General features: G+C 45.4%; 1 protein-coding gene and 1 non-coding gene across 2 annotated transcripts in view; one reads left to right on the top strand and one right to left on the bottom strand.

Annotated features, from left to right (window-relative positions):
* Positions 1–19,122, top strand: part of LOC145393509 (arrestin homolog) — a 217,683-nt gene that overhangs the window by 66,795 nt on the left and 131,766 nt on the right. The window lies entirely within an intron of this gene.
* On the bottom strand, positions 15,328–15,446 carry LOC145393622 (5S ribosomal RNA). The gene has a single exon (XR_013896220.1). It is a non-coding gene; the product is annotated as a 5S ribosomal RNA (ribosomal RNA).

Raw genomic sequence — 19,122 nt, 5'->3', positions numbered from 1 at the left:
GCGAAGAAAGATCTGGGAAGGATTGAAAGAGAGTGAGCGAGCGATAGAAAGCGAGAAAAAAGAGAGGGAACTTAACACTAGCGAGATCGATCGCTTCCTCATTGTACCTCGGAGCTTTGGACGAAAGTTTAACGAGGCGGAACTAAGCAAATTTAATTTTCTTAAAAGTGTTTCAGAGACGCGGGCCCTCGGGAGAGAGAGAGAGGGAGAGGGAGAGAATATAATGTACACTCGTTACATTGCGGTCAGGCCTTCATATGAATAGAAATGACAATCTCTAGTTACTGAGAGAGAGAGAGAGAGAAGGATGAAGACTGGAGGAAGTGGAGAGAGGAGGAGGTAGAGTCCATGGTTAAAGGAGGAATATTGAAAAGTGAAAAGGAGACGGGAAAGACAAAGTAAAAGAAGGAAGGGGGAAAGGGGAGGATGGGAGAGCGAGAGGTCAAGAGGAAGGGAGGGGAGAAGGTGGAGAGATAAAGAGGAGGAGAGGAGATAACGGGCAATAACATAAAAGAGAGAAGAGCCAGTACAAAGGAGAGGAGAGACGGGAGAGGGTGAGGTCAAAGAAAAGCAAACCTAATGCCCCTTTTTTTAGTGTTTGTTACAGGGAAGACCGTGACTGTGTGTGTGTGTGTGTGTGTGTGTGTGTGTGTGTGTGTGTGTGTGTTTTAGTCGAATAGAAGATAGTAAAGCAGGAATTCTTACTCCTCCCACCAACCCTTCCAGCCAAGGCCTACAGGAAAAAGTGAGAAGAGCCACAGTGAAGCACAGGACTGCCATGGAAATTACAGGAAAATATTAATGGAAACCTATATTTCACGTTACTAAATCTTGAAAGGAAAGTAGAATAATTTACATAAAACATTTGCTGCATTTCCCATGATCTGAATGAGGAGAAAAATGTTTAGTTAGATTTTTGTTGCTATTCATCTCTGGCCGTCTTTTCAATCAGAAGTTAGGTACAGTACATTCGTTATTACTGTATCGTAGAGTACCACATTCCCAGGTAATTTGTTCCATGTGTTTTTAGTCCATTTGACGATGAAATACTTCCTTCATTTGACAGGAAACGTTTGCCAGTACGTTTTTACCCAGTTCCTCTAACATTCGGTAATTTGACGGGTCTGTCGTGAATATAAATCGAATTGCATATTATGGTGGAAATTTTTATACATTTGGATCAGGGACTTTCGTTGTGTGCATTTTGATAGGGTAAAGAGATTGAAGCCTTGTATTTCTTCAGTTTTATCGATGTGGGTGTCATTTTTGTCACCCTTCGCTGCATCCTCTCTAATTTCTCCACATCGTTTTTGTAATATCGTGACCTAATTAGAGCACAGTACTCCAGACGTGTGCTTACTGTACTAAGGAATTGTACGAGTTGAGAAAGGGAGCTGGAACTACTGATTTGTATTTAAAAGCTCTGCCTGTGAATCCAAGGACTCTTTTAGCTTTATTACCGCCTGTGTGGACTGCTGACGTGGTTTTTAAAGTATTTGTTAGGATTATCGCATAGAATTCAGTGTTGGTCATAATGTAGAGACTTTCATTTTTATTCCCAGTCCTCAAGATATTATATTAAACCTTAAAATCAGTTTCCAGCTTATGGAAAAGAACTATTTATCAGTCTCCCTCAGATTTATCTTTCTGTATACGGGGTTATCTATTATGTTACTGAATCTCTCTCTCTTTCTCTCTCTCGTCAGTACAATTGCTTTAAATCCGAAACATAAGGGGACCAAACACTGAACATTGTGGCACTCCGTTTGTCTCGTTCATCCAGTCTCATCTTTTCTCAGTGTGTATATAGCCTACAGTTCTTTGATTTTGTTCCATAAGTCATTCATAAAACTTAACATATTGCCAATTGAAACCCTGAACTTTAAATTTATTGGGAAGTTTCTGAAGGGAACTGTATGCCTTGATTCCTGGAAGCACTGGAGAGAGAAGGAAGAGAAAAGCTATAGAGGTGAAGGAAAGAGGAATGAGAGAGATGGAAGGATGAGAAAGGAGGAGGGCAGAGATGAAACAGACAGCTGTGATTATATTTTCGAGACAGTTCTGCTAAAATTTGGGAGATTTTTGGTGCCAAGACAGTTACGGTGAAAAAAAAAAAAAAATGGTGCTGACAAAATTGGTGATAGCAGAAATGACACACACGAAAAATTGAAATTCATCTCCACATATTTTCCCCCAGAGCTAATTAAGTTTTTCTCACAATATTCTTTTTTTCATCCCCCTCCTATAACCCCCAGCCTTCCCTTTCATCTACCCCGCACCTCCTCTCCCCTCCTTCCCCTCTCCCCATCTCCCCCCCCGCTGCCCCTTCGTCTCCCTCGCTCTCCCCCCTTCCCCCTCTTCCACTTACTCCATCCTCTCTCACCTTCCTCCTCCTCCTCTCCATTGCTCTCCCCTCTCCCCCCTTCGTCTTTCCCCTCTCCCTCGTACTCCTCCCTCTCTCACCTCCACCCTCTTTATCTCCCCTGCTCCCCCTCTCCCCGGTTCACCTTTCACCTCTTCCTCTTTCTCCTCCTCCTCTCACCTCCTCCCTTCCCCGTGCCCCTCCTCCTTTTTTGCCCTCCTTTCCCCTCACCGTATCATCTTTCCCGACACCTTTAAACCTTCTTTTCTCTTCCTCATTCTCCTCTCTTTCACCCTCTCCACGCGTGCCCCTCTTCCCCCTCTTCCCTTCTGTTTACCATCTCTTTTGCTGTTTATCTTCTCTTTCGCTGCCTGAGAGAGAGAGAGAGAGAGAGAGAGAGAGAGAGAGAGAGAGAGAGAGAGAGAGAAATGAGGGGAAAGTTTCTGAAAGACATTAAGCCTCTTCAAATTATGAACTTCCTCCTTCAGGAAAACGAACCAGGAAGTACAAATGTGTGTGTGTGTGTGAGAGAGAGAGAGAGAGAAAGAGAGAGAGAGGGAGAGAGAGAGAGAGAGAGAGAGAGAGAAATGAGGGGAAAGTTTCTGAAAGACATTAAGCCTCTTCAAATTATGATCTTCCTCCTTCAGGAAAACGAACCAGGAAGTACAAATGTGTGTGAGAGAGAGAGAGAGAGAGAGAGAGAGGATCAGAAGCAGAGAAATGGAGCAGAGAACGTGGCTTAATTGCGGATAAAAGGAAACGAGAAAAATGATGAAGTTTTAAGAAATCTGAGAGAGAGAAATAAACATTGCAGGAACAGACAGTAAACATTCTCTCTCTCTCTCTCTCTCTCTCTCTCTCTCTCTCTCTCCCCCTTCTACTCTTCCCCCTCCCCCCTCCTCTCTCCCTCGTTCAGTTTCCCATCTTCCCTTCTTTTTTCCTGCCTTGCTTCTCCCCTTCCCCTCTTCCTTCATTCCTTCTGTATTTTCTCTTTCCATATCTCTTTTTTCCTTAGCTTCCTTCCTTCCTTCCTTCTAACTACATGTCTCTCCACCATCCCTCCTTCTCTGCAGCCTCCATGCTTCGTTTCCCCTTTTTTCCATTCTTCTTTCTCTCCATCCCTCGTCAGATCCTTATTTTTTCCTCCTCTCCACCTTCCATCCTTGCTTCTTTCCCTCCTCCTTTCCATCCTTCTTCTTCTCCATCCCTCATCAGATCTTTAACCATTCCTCCTTCCCTCTGCCTTCCATCCCTCTTTCTATCATCCACCCTTCCTTCCTTCCTTCCATCTTTCCTCCCCTCCATCTCCCATCAGATCTTAACCATTCCTCCTTCCCTCTGCCTTCCATCCTTCATTCTATCCTCCATCGTTCCTTCCTTCCTTCCATCTTTCCTCCCCTCCATCCCTCATCGGATCTTAACTATTCCTCCATCCCTCTACATTCCATCCTTCATTCTATCCTCCATCGTTCCTCCCTTCCCTCCTTCCTTCCCTCCCTCTCTCCATCCCTTCTCCCTCCCTCCACATACACGTCCACTCAGTCTCCATCACCTCCAACAAGAGTTACTGACAGAGCTTCCTGACCCTGATGGAGATGGGATTCTCTCTCTCTCTCTCTCTCTCTCTCTCTCTCTCTCTCTCTCTCTCTCTCTCTCTCTCTCTCTCTCTCTCTCTCTCTCTCTCTCTCTCTCAGTAACTTAAGCAGCAAAACATGTTCTATTTTTACTCACTCATATTTTTTCCCTCAAAACACTTTTCCTTCATTTTCTTCCACAACATTTTCTTCCTTTTTTTATCTTCCTATTTTTTTCTTGTATTTGCCTTGTTAGTGTGACTGGTAAAATATATGGTAGAACACTCATTGACAGGGTAAGGCATATGACAGTGGAGCTAGTTGGAGAAGAACAAGGGGGATTTAGGAAGGGAAAAGGGTGTGTAGATCAGATATTTGTTCTAAGATGTTTAGTGGTAGAGTCCCGGAGTCCCTTGTACAAAGGAAAAGGGGAAAAAAAAGTGTGTGGTAATCGTAGGGGCATTTGTCTTCTTAGTATAATAGGAAAAGTGTATGGTAGGATACTTATTGACAGAGTTAGAGAAAGAACAGAGAAATTAGTTGGAGAAGAACAGGGAGGCTTTAGGAAGGGAAGAGGTTGTGTAGATCAGATATTCATTCTTAGATCTTTAGTGGAAAAGTTTCTAGAGAAGGGAAAGAAGTTGTATGCGGCTTTCATGGATTTGGAGAAAGCATATGACAGGGTGGATAGACAAGGATTGTGGAAAGTGTTAAGAATATATGGAGTAGATGGGAAGTTGTTGAATTCTGTGAAGAGTATGTACGATGGTGCGAAGGCTGCAGTGCGTGTGGATGGTGAACTAAGTGAATTTTCCTCTTTGAAAGTTGGTTTGAAACAGGGATGTGTCATGTCTCCATGGTTGTTCAATCTGTACATGCATGGGGTAATAGAAGAGGTACAAGGTAGGGTAGTGGATGTTGGAGTGGCCCTGGTGAGAGAGGATAGTGTTTGGAAACTCCCTGTACTGTTGTTTGCAGATGATACTGTGTTGTTGAGTGAAGACGAAGGGGAGCTGCAAGGCTTGGTGGATGAGTTTGAGAGAGTGTGTAAGAAATGGAATCTAAAGGTGAATGTAGGGAAGAGTAAAGTGATGGTCTTTGAGAGAGGCGAAGTCAGTGAATGGACAGCGAGGTTGGATGGTGAGGAATTGGAAAATGTGAGTATGTTTAAGTACTTGGGTAGTGTGATGAGTAAGGATGGAGGTTTGGGGGGTGAAGTGCTTGAAAGGGTACAGCAGGGAAGAAAGGTTGCTGGTTCTTTGAAAGCAGTGATAAGAAACAGGGAAGTGAGCATGGAAGTGAAAAAGTTACTACATGACGGTATTGTGATACCAACTCTAACGTACGGAAGTGAAGCTTGGACGTTGTTGGAAGGACACAAGTCAAGAGTGAGAGCAGTGGAAATGAGTTATTTAAGAGGAGCATGTGGAGTCACATGGAGAGACAGGCTGACGAATGAGGATATAAAGGAGCGTTGTGGTGTTGATGTGGATGTGATAGGAAGCGTTATGAGGAACACACTGAGATGGTTTAGCCATGTGGAGAGGATGGAGGGTGAAAGACTGACGAAGAGAGTGTATGTGAGTGAGGTGGAGGAGGGAAGAGGGAGGGGGAGGCCGAGGATGAGATGGAGGGATGGGGTGGAGAGGTATATGAGAGAGGGGGGTGTGAGTTGGGAGCAGGGCAGTGAAATGGCGGGGGACAGGGCGACTTGGAGGCGATTTGTTTGTGGCCACCCCAAACGGGATTGAGGCGTCTGGCAATAGATAGATAGATAGATAGATGTTTAGTGGAGAAGTATCTAGAGAAGGGAAGGAAAGTGTATGCTGCCTTCATGGACATGGGGAAAGCTTATGACAGAATTGGTAGGCAAGGTATGTGGAAGGTATTTAGAATATATGGAGTGGATGGGAAATTGTTGAATGCTGTGAAGAGTATGTACGAGGGAGCTACGGCAACGGTGCGAGTGGATGGTGAGCTAGTGAGTTCTTTGATCTCAATGTGGGACTGAAACAGGGTTGTGTGATGTCTCCATGGCTGTTTAATATATACATGGATGGGGTTGTAAAGGAGGTGCAAGGTAGGGCAGTGGATGTGGGGGTGGCTCTAATAAATGAGGGTGAGATTTGGAAGATTCCGGTTTTGCTGTTTGCTGATGATACAGTATTGTTGAGTGAACATGAATGGGAGTTGCAAGGTTTAGTGAATGAATTTGGGACAGTGTGTAGGAGGAGGAAGCTGAAAGTTAATGTAAACAAAAGTAAAGTTATGGTGTTTGAGAAGAATGAAGTCACAGAATGTACAGTGAGGTTGGATGGTGAGGATATGGAGAAAGTGAGTGCATTCAAGTACTTGGGTAGTGTGATGAGTAAGGATGGAACTTTGGGGGATGAAGTGCGTGAAAGGGTACAGCAGGGAAGGAGGGTTGTTGGTTCACTGAAAGCAGTGATGAGAAATGGGGAGGTGAGTATGGAAGTCAAGAAGTCACTACATGATAGTATTGTGATCCCTACCCTGACGTATGGAAGTGAGGCGTGGACCTTGCAAGAGGGGAACAAGTCAAGAGTGAGAGCAGTGGAAATGAGTTACTTGAGAGGAGCACGTGGAGTGACATGGAGGGACAGGTTGACGAATGAAGAAGTGAAGGAACGCTGTGGGGTGGATGTGGATGTGGTTGAGAAGATTAGGAGAAATACACTGAGGTGGTTTGGACATGTGGAGAGAATGGAGAATGAAAGACTGACTAAGAGGGTGTATGTAGGTGAGGTGGAGGGAGGGAGAGGGAGGGGTAGACCGAGGATGAGGTGGAGGGATGGAGTTGAGAGGTATATTAGGGAGGGGGGGGTGAGTTGGGGGGAGGGTAGTCAAATGGTGGGTGACAGCGACTTGGAGGCGTTTTGTCTGCGGCCACCCTTTGCGGGATTAGGGCGTCGGGCTATAGATAGATAGATAGACTATTATTTTAATTCCTATTCTTTGCTACCTTTTTTATATTTCTCATTATTTTCGGTTACCCCCCCCCCACACACACACATTCTCTCTCTCTCTCTCTCTCTCTCTCATCAAGATGCGACATGAGGCGGTGGATAGGTCGACGGAGATAGATAGATAAATAGATAGACAGGTAGTTATGTAGACAGCTTTAATTTGCTCTCTTTCCTTATCTCCAATTAAGTAAATAGTAGTAGTAGTAGCTCCAGGCTCATCTGAACGTGCACCCAGTAGACTGCAGGCTGAAGTTCCCCCTCTTCCGACAGTCCACTATCTTCCTGTGGGGGGGATAGGGAGGAAGTGGAGGGACGTTTGCATAACCGGGCAGCTCCACCGCCCTTTTATATCAGTGCCACCACATGAAGGCGTCGCTCTGCAGTAGAAAGGGCCGAAATCCAGGGCACGAGAGAGAGAGAGAGAGAGAGAGAGAGAGAGAGAGAGAGAGAGAGAGACTGGGTAATTTTAACACCTGTCAGCTACACGAGGTTTATTAACGTGGAATCAGTATTGTGCTGAGTTCCAATCTTCCCCTTGAATAAACACGCAACCATCGAATTTCCATCCAGGTCCCCAATTACTGTACAGGGAAAAGTTTGAGCATTCAGGATATGTACCAAGAATAGTGATAAATTCTTCAGTGTATACAAGATTCCATTACGTTCACTGTTGTCAGAAGTCTGTTTTGTGTTTTTCGTATTTTTTCATGCCGGTAATTATTTTTGTTTTTATGGGAAGTAATTTGGCGGCGTTGGGAGATAAGGGGAAAAATACAGTAAAATAAATCGGTCTTACACAGCTCAATCTCGAGACACTTTGCTTTTATGGAACTTGTATGTATTTCTGTTTTGTACTTCTTTCTGCGCCTTCACGGAATTTTGTTGTATCTTATCTTCTTATCGCTTATCTCCTGACCCCCTTTTGCTTGTGTCCCCCCCCTTCCCTTTTTCTTCTCTCCTCCTTTCTCCCTCCTCCTCCTCCTCTTCCTCGTCCTCGTCCTCTTTTCTCTCTCCTCCTTTCTCCCTCCTCTTCCTCTTCCTCGTCCTTCACTTCCTCTTCGTGCGTTGTATGTTGAACGTCTTAGCGTCTTGTCAACACGTGAGAAAGTTACAACTCGAAAGTTTGATGCAAATTGTGTGATTGTGGCTTGGAGGTGTTTTTGCTCTCTCTCTCTCTCTCTCTCTCTCACACACACACACACACACACACACACACACACACACACACACACACACACACACACACACACACACTCCTTTACATCACCTCTCCTCTCCTCCCTTTCCCCTGCCCCGCCCCCTCCCCCCCCAGCGCCCCAAATAGCCCCCAAATTTTGCCCCGTGATGTAACGAGACCCCGAGGGGAGGGGGGGGGCAGATGGGGAATGGAGAGAGAGGGGAGAGGGAGAAACGATAGGAGGAGGGAAGATGGTTAGAAGAGTGAGTGAGGGGAATGGGGATGGTGGTTGGAGATGAGGGGTAGTGAGAAAGGAGAGGGGAGAGGAGGAAGACAAGAAGGGGAAGGAGGGGGAGGAAGACAGTTGGGAGTTACCTGGAGGAGCCTGCTTAGTGAGTGGAAGGGCGAAAGAGGGGAGGGGAGGGGAGAGGAAGGCGCTGGAGAGAAGTTAGAGAAGTGGGGGAGGTGAGAGGTGCAGGAAGAAACGTGAGACGAGGGGTAGTGAGGGGAGGAGGGGGAGAGAGAGAAGGGGGAGGGGAAAACTGGTAGAGAGTGAGTGAACTTGATTAGGTGGGAGGGGGGAGGGGTAGAATGAGGATAATAGAGGGGAGGGGGAGGGAGGGGAGGAAAAAGAGAAGCTGATTAGAGGGGAAGAGCAGGGAGAAAATTAGGAGAGGGAGGGGGAAGGGAGGGGAGGACAGGGTGAGGGGAAATTGATTAGAGGGGAGGGGTGGAGAAGGAGAGAGAGAATGGGCACAGAGGGAGAGGTAAGGGGTAGAGAGGGGAGTGCGGAGGGATGGAGAGAGAAAAGGGGAGTTCGGAAGAGGGGAGGAGAGGAATTTTTAAAGGGGGAGGGTGAGAGAAATAGGTGGAAGAATGGAATGAGAGAGAGAGAGAGAGAGAGAGAGAGAGAGAGAGAGAGGTTCTGAGATAAAGATGGAGGAGAAAACAAGAGAAGGAGCTGAGGAAAGGGAGGGCTTTAAGCTGGATTAGAGAGGAGAGAGAATAAACAAGGGGATAAGGGAGAGAGAGAGAGAGGGACTGGAACAGGGTGAAAGCAGTGAGAGAAAGAGGAAAGGATATAAGGATGGGAGAAAGGGAGAAAGAGGGGTTGAAAAAAAAAGGGTGAGAGAAGGAAGAATAAAGGAAGGAGGTGATGAAAGGGAGCAAAGGGAAGGAGAGGGGGAGAGGTTAAAAGTAAAGGGAAAAAGGGGGAGTGGAGAGTGGAGCGACTTAACCCTTCTCTGAGAGAGGCCGTAACTTAACCCTTCACCTAGAGAGTTCCGTGATGAGCTGCATAAAATCGTGTTAGGGAAGGAAAAGAAGTGCACAGTGGAAGTCGTGTCTAACCTCTCCACTTCGAAACATCTCCCACGAACTGAATAAAGATGTAGAGCAGTAACAGGTATACAGGAAAAAGGAAAAACAGGACAGCATCATATTAACAGGAAAAATTAGTTCTCGCTTCAGTCCTCTTTACCTTTTAAGCTGAATATAATCACCGACATTAGTAGAGAAAAAGGAATAAAATAAACAGGAAGACATCACGCTAAAGAGGCAGCCTTTTCGGTCCAGTGACGTCAATTCTTATTATATTTTTGCGGCCACCAGTGTATTATCTTCAGTTTGAGTTTTTCTTTTTTTATTTACTGGAGGGATCAAATTATGTAGACTTCATTAACCTTTTTATTAATCAGTGTCCTTCTTGTATGAAATTGTCTGATAGTAGCCTGAGAACGCTTAAACGTACGCCACTGGACTCACGAGCACACACACACACACACACACACACACACACACACACACACACACACACACACACACACACACACACCACCTGGGTTCGGAGGTAATTTGAGTTTTTCTGAGTATTTGTGGATTTATCTGATATTATGCTATTGAGGATTTAACTTGGATTATTATTTTTTCTGTAACACAAATCCCTGTACGCGCTTCTTAATATCTGTTCGCCAGAAATTGTGCACAGTTACTTAATCAGCGACGAGGGGTAATACAGTAGTTTCTTTGGCCAATGGAGAAGAAAACGTGTGTCATTCCTGTACCGTACTTAGCTGTCGTGCATCTGGGATGGTGAGAGGAAGGGAGGTGAGGGAGGGAGATGGGAGGAAAAGGGGAGATTGTGGGACAGACTGACAGCTGTAGAAGGAGAAAAGAGAAGAGGGGAGGGGGAGTCATGACAACACTAGCTTGTAATTCAATAAAGACGTCTAGAAGGAAGGAAGAATGTGGGATGAGTTAGATGCAGTGGAAGATGAAAATAAAGTGACTTAAATATTTACTTGCCCTAGTGACACTGACAGAGAAAACGAAACAGGGATGTGAAATGAGTTATAATTACGGCGGGAAGATTAAAGAAAGCAATTAGGAAAGAAACTTGAGTGACAGATTGCTGCGAAGTATACGAGTAGTTGGCGTGGAAATAGGAATGGTGTATGTATTATTATTATTATTTTTTTTTCTTGTAATTTGCTGCGTGTTCTTCATAATGCAGATGCACAGATTTTTTTTTCCTTTCAGAGTTAGAACACAAAAGTAATAGACAGTTTTCTTGTATATACTTTTTTAATATTTGAGAAAAAGTACTTATTAATGAGAACACAGATATTAACCCACTTTGTCCTCGTTCTTTCTCTTCTCTTCTTTTCTTTCCCTTTTTATTTCCATCTTTATCCTGGACCCATTAAAATGATAGGCCACCCTTTAGCTGAAGAAAATCGTCTGAAAGTAGTAAGATAAGGAAGACATCGCACTGGAGGGGTTAATGGAGGGGAGAATTGAGTAGAGGAAAAGTGGAGAGGGAAGAGGAAATAGGGAAGCAGCGAGAGGGAAAATTAATGGGGTTCGAGGAGGTAAACAGGTGGGGAGAGGGGGAGGGGGGTTGGGGGTGTGAGGGGCAAGGAGGAAGGGAGAGAGGCGAGGGGAGAGAAGGTGAGGAAGGGAGGGATAGGGATAAAGGAAAGAGGAGAGACTGAGGGACAAGGAAGAGGAGGAGGGTAAAGGGTGAGAGGAAGGGAGAAGGTGAGGGAGGGAGATAGGGGGAAGGGGGAAGTTCGCGGGGCGAGTGGGTGGGAGGGAGAGTGGAAAGGGGTAGAAGGTTAGGGGGAAAGATTAAGGAAAAGGAGGTTGAGGGAGGGAGGAAAGGGAGAGGTTGAAGGAGATTGGGATGAAAGGTAGGAGAGGGTGAGGGTGAGGAGGGAGGAGAAAGGTGAGGATAGGGGGTAAGGAAGAGGAATAAAAGATGATAAGACGCGAGAAAGGAAGTGTTAGAAGGGAGAAGAAAAGTGAGGGAGGGAGTATGGGGTAAGGAGAAGGGAAGAGAAAGATGAGGGAGGGAGTATGGGGTTATACCTGGGAGGAGAAACTAATTAAGAAGTTATTTGTATGAGGTGAAATATACTGTATGGAGATTAATTAAAACTGTGTGTGTGTGTGTGTGTGTGTGTGTGTGTGTGTGTGTGTGTGTGTGTGTGTGTTTCCCATTATTATTATTTTTTTCTCACCTTAATTGGTCTAGAAACTCGCCGAGAATCCACCATTCTTTTAAAATTATATGTAAAGTATAAGTAGAGTGGGAATGATAATGAGGTGTGGAGGCTTTACTGTCCCGGCCACCAGGGGGTTAACTCTGGGATTGGGGCTGTTGTAGTAGATATACTGTCTAATTAGAGAGAGAGAGAGAGAGAGAGAGATGGGGGGCAAAGTTACTTTTTTTTGTTGTTGTAACTTTCTGATTTACTTTTTTCTTTCTCCTCGATAGATAGATAAACAGATATGTACACGCGTGATCACTAATCTCTGACCAGAGAGTTAGCCAAAGTCGTGGCCAGGGGTAGGCTACAGTCAGACACACTCCATCATCGTTTCAGAAAGGTTTAGTGCTTCAATGAACAATTTTCAAAGCATCACTGAAGCACTTTTGTTTCACATATATTATTTTCTCAAGTAATATGTACTTGGTAAGAAATAGACAAATTTGGTCATAGCTGTTATTTTTAGTCTATAATGAGTGCGTGATATTTAAATTTCATACTGTTTTATTAATCTATTTATTATTCCACTGACCTATTTCTTGAGGCGAACCTTTAACCGAGCTGTTGGTAGGTGATAGAGAAATATCCACGATTGCCACAGCAGCCGGCATTCACATGACATATTCTAAGTAAGAGTGCATAATACTTATATCATTGACAAAAATTTACTATTACCATTATTCTGAACGGAATGTTTTTCTTTAGAGATAACAGGCCCCGTTGCCCATAGATATAAATAAGCCTAGATACCACATGACACTACTTTGGATGCGTCTGCGCGGCCGCCATCTTGGAACGGTCAAGGCAGACGATGTCGTGTTCCTGACGATGATCAAAGTTGACCACTATTTACCTAGAAATGCAACAGCACTGTGCTGCTTTTGGGTGTAGAAAGCGTCGGAATATATCTATGGTGACACCGATAGCACGAGCGGCGCAACTGTCTGGTTATGCAAACGTCCCTCAGCTGCTTCTCTATCCTCCGAAAGGAGGATGGTGGGTTGCAGAAGGGAAATTTAAGCCTGCAGTCCATTCACGTTTCAGATGAACCAGGAACCACAACCACTACCACCACAACAACAGCCACAACCATGACATCCACCGCCACAGCCACCACCACCACCACAACAACAACAACAACAACAACCACTACCACCAGCACCACATCCACCACCACAACCACCACCACCACACCACAACATCCACATCCACCACCATAACAACAATCACCACCAAAACAACAATCACCACTAAAACAACCAGTACCATCACTAAAACAACCGCCACCATCACAACAACAACCACAACCATCACAACAACAACCACCACCATCACCACAACCACCACCACATCAACCACCACCATCACAACAATAACCACCACCACAACAACAATCACAGAAACCACCACAACAACACCGTCACTACAACCACCACCACCACAACAACAATCACCACCACCATCACAACAACCACCACAACAATAACCACCAACACAACAACAACCACAAAAACAACCACCACCATCACAACAACCACCATCACTGCTACACCCACAACCACAACAACCACCACAGTAACCACAACAGCAACAACCACAACAATAACTACCACAGCAACAACAACCACCACAATAACAACCACAGCAACAACCACAACAACTCACCACAACAATAACTACCACCACAACAACAACAATCACCACAACAACAACCACGATCACAACAACAACCACAATAACCACCGCAGCAACAACCACAACATCAGTCACCACAACAATAACCACCACCACCACAACAAGAACCACTACCACCGCCAGTGCAACAACCACCAACACAACAACCACCACCACCATAACAACCAACACAACCACAAACACCACCACCACAAGAACAACCACCACCATAACAACCACCACCACAACAACTACAGCATCCACCGCCATCACCACCACAACAGCAACAACAACCACAATTACCACCACAACACTTCCCTTATAACCACCGTCACAACAACCACCACTAACACAACAACAACCTCAATGAACACAACAACCACTACCACCACCAACACAATAACCACCACCACCACAACAACAACAAAAACCACCATCACCGCCACCACCGCCACAGCAACAACCACCAGTACCACTACAGTAATCACCACCACCACAACAATAACCACCGTCACCACCTCCACCACAACAACATTCATTTTCATAGTCTAAATTCGCTCTAAGAAAAAGTCCCACTATTACATGCCTGACCGCTCCAACATGGCGGCCGCACAGACGCATCGCCGCTGTGCTGAAGAATGGGCGATGCGGCATCTAGTCTTGTTTATATCTATGCCGTTGCCATCCAGTGGGAATGGTTGCCCTATTCCTACGCAACGTCTTAGCTGCATGCCCCATCTGGTCAAAATATGTGCCAGTTAATGTCGTTAATTCATAAATAATTATTACGGTATGGTATATATGATGCCAATACCCACATATAGTGTCACATGTTTTTTTTACTTCTTGAAAACTGCTAAATTGCAGACTGATTGAAGAATGTAGGCCCCTGTCATTAAACACAGATAATTATATTATGGAGGAGAAACCATAAGAATATGGTAATATCAGTGATATGAGGAGTAGTACGCTTCATATCACCTGGTTATAGTTCTTTGCCCCGCCCACTAGTGCAGAGGCTGTGCTCGAATGCGTGGCTCGTGTGTGGCCATAACACTGCCCGCCACGCGTCCCTGGTCAAAGATTAGTAATCATGAGTGTACAGTAAGCAACAATAATCGTGTCGTGAAATTTGGTGTAAACATAAGCTAACGGGCTAAGCGTCTGGTACATTCCGCCGTCTGGCATACGGACGGTTCATAATGTTTCACGGGTTACATTTAATCTTCGAATAAAACCGCGACACGACTACTGTTGCTCACTGTACATTAGACAGATAGATAAACCAGCGATATTCACGTTGACTATTATTACGTATTTCCTTCGTGAGTACCTTTCTCTCTCTCTCTCTCTCTCTCTCTCTCTCTCTCTCTCTCTCTCTCTCTCTCTCTCTCTCTTTCTCTCTCATCCCATCCAATTCTATCCCTTCCCATCTCAAGCTGTCACCTTCCCATCCCAAGCTGTCAGATATCATCCCTGTTCTCTATTCCCTTCTGCTGTTCCCCCCCTCTTGTCTCCTATCATCTCCTCCCCTTCTCCCCCTCCCCTCCCCTCTCCTCCCTTCTCCTCCCCTCCCCAGTGCTGCAGGGTGTCAGCTCGTTAGTACCCCCGTTACCTGACCTGGGTTGCCAGGAGTCAGGTTCACATTTCTCGTTTTTGCTGTATTGTGTCGGGGAGGGAAGGGGGATTGGGGAGGTTAGGAGACGGGAGGATATGATGGGGAGTGTGGGCGGTTAGGGCTGGGGAGGTGGGAAGGTTAGAGGATGGAGGTGTTGGGGAGTGGGGGAGGTTAGGGCTGGAGAGTGGGGAAGGGTAGGGGATGAGGGGTGTTGGGGAGTGGGGGAGGTTAGGGGAGGGGAGAATAAGGTTGGAAAAACATTATACATTCATTGCCAAACGCCATGTATCCCAAACGGGGTGGCCGAGGGCTTAGAGTTAATTGTTTTACAGGGAAGGGCACTAATCCTTCACCAACCCCACTTGACATGTAGGGAGAACGTTATGCCAACAGCATCTGGTGTTCCCAGGCGGTCACCCATCCAAGTACTAACCAGACCCAACGTTGCTTAACTTCGCTGATCGAACGGGAAGCGGTGTACTCAACGTGGTATGGCCGTTGTAACACACCGTTGTAACTCGACTTTTATTTTTTATTTAAATCATGTTATTATTAATTGAATTTTTTTTTTTCGCTTTTATGAAGACATTTTCTTGTACTAAACCTTTGCCAGTGTTAAGTGAAACCATACTTTGGAAGCATTTTTGGGAATTCTGTCTTAAGGGTGTAAGGGTACCATACTGGGTCATTTTCCCTTCCACCAGCCGCAGTGTGTGCTTTAGGCATGATTATAGATCCGAGTTCAAATAAACAAACTTAAAAAATAATAATGTGAATGGGAAGTGGGAGTAAGCCAGTGCACCACAGGCAGCACTCCTTGGTATGGGGAAGGTTGCTCCTGCTGCTGCATCACTGTGCGTCACTTGCTGATGATAGTTGCCAACTTGTGCTTTATTTATTTGTCAGAGATGGATCATAATCATTAGATTGATTCACGTTACTGTGTATTCAAAGAAGAGTTGAGCTCATATGTCAGCACTGAACATAATCACATTTATTGTTATTATCAACCAAACAGTCTTCTTTCCTGTGTTTACCTTTTGAATATTTGCCTTGTAACAGAAGGCAGTTGTTCACTGGTCCCCCACTTGATACAGGATTAGTACAAGACGAGTACAGGACAAGCAGACATGATGCATCTGTACAATATGCATTGATCACATTCTCTGTGTTCTTCCTTTTTACTAAATTTGTTTTTAAAATTCCATTTTGATTTAAATCATGTTTCTTTTTACGCTAATTTAAATCGATTAAAATCACATGACTTAAATAAATGTATTTAAATCAAAACAACCCTGGGGGAGAATATGATGGGGAATGTGGCACGTCATGACTGGGGAGTGGAGGAGGTTAGGACCAGGGATTAGGGTGTGTTGGGAAGGGGGAAAGGTTAGGGGAGGTGGTGTGTTGAGGAGTGGTGGTGTGTTCGAGATTAGGGGTGTCCTGCGGAGTGGGGTATGTGTTGGGGAGTGGGGGGTGTTTGGGAGTAAGGGTGTGTTTGGGTTGGGTGCGAGGGTGTGTTGGGAAGGCTGGGGAGTGGGGTGTGTTGGGACTGGGAATGCGTTGAGTTTCCGGGTGCGATGGGGAATGGTGATGTCCCGGGAAGGAGTGTGTGTTGGGATGGGATATTTTTTTCCGTCATGGCACTCACGTCTTTCGGTCATATCAGTGTGCTTTGCGACGTAAAAAAAAAAATAAATAAATAAATAACGAAGGAAAATTAAACCAGACGCAGGTTACCTTAGGGAGATGATGTAGTTTAGGCGGGTACAGCCCCCTAGACACCTCGGGGGGGGGGGGCAGTCGAAAAATTACAGGTACTTCCGGGACGATACTGAAACCTCCATAAAGACGCATTTGTGACGGAAGTGCCATAGATCGCAGTGAAATAACCGACTGAAATGGTTACAACGAAGGAATATTTAACCATGGGGATGTGTTGTGGGGAGTGGGGGGGTGTTGTGGGGAGTGGAGGTGTGTTGTGGGGAGTGAGGAGTGTGTTGTGTGGAGGGGGGATGTGTTATGAGGATGGTGGTGTTGGGGGGAGTGGGGGTGTATTGTGGGGATGTGTTGTGGGGAGTGGGGGGGTGTTATGAGGATGTGGATGTTTGGGTGTGGGAATGTGTTGGGAAGGGGTGTTATGGGGAGTGAGGGTTTGTTGTGGGGAGTGGGGGTGTTGTGGGGAGTCGGGATGTGTTGTGGGGAGTGGGGGGGGTGTTGTGGGGAGTGGGGATGTGTTGTGGAGAGTGGGGATGTGTTGTGGGGAGTTGGGATGTGATGTGGGGGTGTGTTGTGGGGAAAGGGGTGGTGTTGTGGGGAGTGGGGATGTGTTGTGGGGAGTGGGTGTGTGTTGTGGGAAGTGGGAATGTTTTGTGGGGAGTGATGTGTTGTGGGGAGTGGGGGTGTGTTGTAGGGAGTGGGGGTGTGTTGTGGGGAGTAGAGATGTGTTGTGGGGAGTAGGGGTGTGTTGTGGGGTATGGGGGGGTGTTGTGGGGAGTGGGGATGTGTTGTGGGGAGTGGGGATGTGTTGTGGGGAGTGGGGGTGTGTTGTAGGGAGTGGGGGGGTGTTGTGGGGAGTGGGGGTGTGTTGTGAGGAGTGAGGAGTGTGTTGTGAGGAGTGTCTTGTGTGGAGGGGGGATGTGTTGCGGGGAATGGGAATGTGTTATCAGGGATGGGTGTGTTGTGAGGAGTGGGGGCGTGTTTTGAGGAGGGGAGATGTGTTGTGGGGATGGTGGTGTTGGGGAGTGGGGATGTGTTGGGAAGGGGTGTTATGGGGAGTCGGGGTTTGTTGTGGGGAATGTGGGTGTGTTGGAACGGCTGAAGAGGGTGCTTGTGTAAGACTTAGGGGAGTGGGAGGTTGGTGTGTGTGTGTGTGTGTGTGTGTTTGGGGGGGAGTTAAACATTGCCTTCATATATCATCTGTTTTGTCTGTTGTCGTGTCCCTGTTTTCCAATTTGCTCTCTCATATCCCGTCATCAGTATTACCTATTCCTTCCATGGTATCTGTGTAAGTAATTGTCTTCCTATGTGTCATTAATTATCATCTTTCCTTTCACGTAATTGCTTCATTTGTCGTGCCATTTATTCTCCTTTATCTTACCTATCTTTATTATCCAATCACTGTCATGCCATCATTTATTAGCATCGCCGAAAGTGTACCTCTTGGGATGAAGTTAGTTTTTGTGTATTTACCTTTGTTTATATGTATCTGTGTATGTGTATTATGTATGTGTAAGAGTTGTAGGAGTCCGGGACAATATTATTGTTTTGGGGCAGATCTAAAGGATAAGGAAGATTGTGGTTAGATTAAAAGTATAGGATTTACCTTTATGTCTTGAAAACCTTATATGATTTGGGTAAAAACTGAAAAACACAAAGCAAGTGATTAAATTTTGGTACAGGCCGATCAAAGGGCAAGGTTAGAAGTCAAGGTCAGACTTTAGAGTGCGTCGTTGTCATGTTGTGCCCAATCCGGTCTGCAATGAAATTGGTAAATACATTATATATGGGAATGGGGAGAAGGAATTGGATTATGTATTAGAAAAGGAGGAACGGATTCGATTGTGTATGGCAGTGGTTTCTAACTTGTGGGGCGCGCCTCCCTAGGGGGCACGAAGGGCTGCCTTGGGGGGCGCGAAGGCTTGATAAAGAGGGTAATTATATTTAAAAACTATGAATTAGATGAAACTCAGTAATTTCTAAATATATATGGAGAAAATATTTCAGATACGAATAAGGAATCTAGTTGTCTGAATATATGAACAGTTTCAGAAATTAAGAATCTCTGATATTTATTGACATGTGCCAACTATGCCCGTAAAATACAGTATTTGAGGAAGGGGGGGCGCAGGGAATGTGTCATTCAGTGTGAGGGGACGAGAAATAATAAAAGTTGGAAACCACTGGTGTATGGGAAGAGGAAGAACGGATTCGATTTAGATGTAGGTTAATCAGAAGGCTAAGGTTATGGGCTTGCATGTAAGTGCCGCATATTTCTCCAATTCTATTATTACTCCTATTCTCTTATTACTTTTATTACCCCAGTACTCTTATTACACACATCATTAAGTCGTGTAGTGTGTTAGGTCATTGATTCTCTTTCTATTTGTCAACATTTATCCTGGTTATCGTCTTCTTGGTATTTGAGTGACATGGAGTATCGCTGACGTCAGAGTGAGC

This window comes from Coenobita brevimanus, chromosome 24 (assembly GCF_032717465.1).
Source record: "Coenobita brevimanus isolate Jiangsu-jjx chromosome 24, ASM3271746v2, whole genome shotgun sequence".
Taxonomy (NCBI): domain Eukaryota; kingdom Metazoa; phylum Arthropoda; class Malacostraca; order Decapoda; family Coenobitidae; genus Coenobita; species Coenobita brevimanus.
This window is presented reverse-complemented; position numbering and strand designations above follow the sequence as displayed.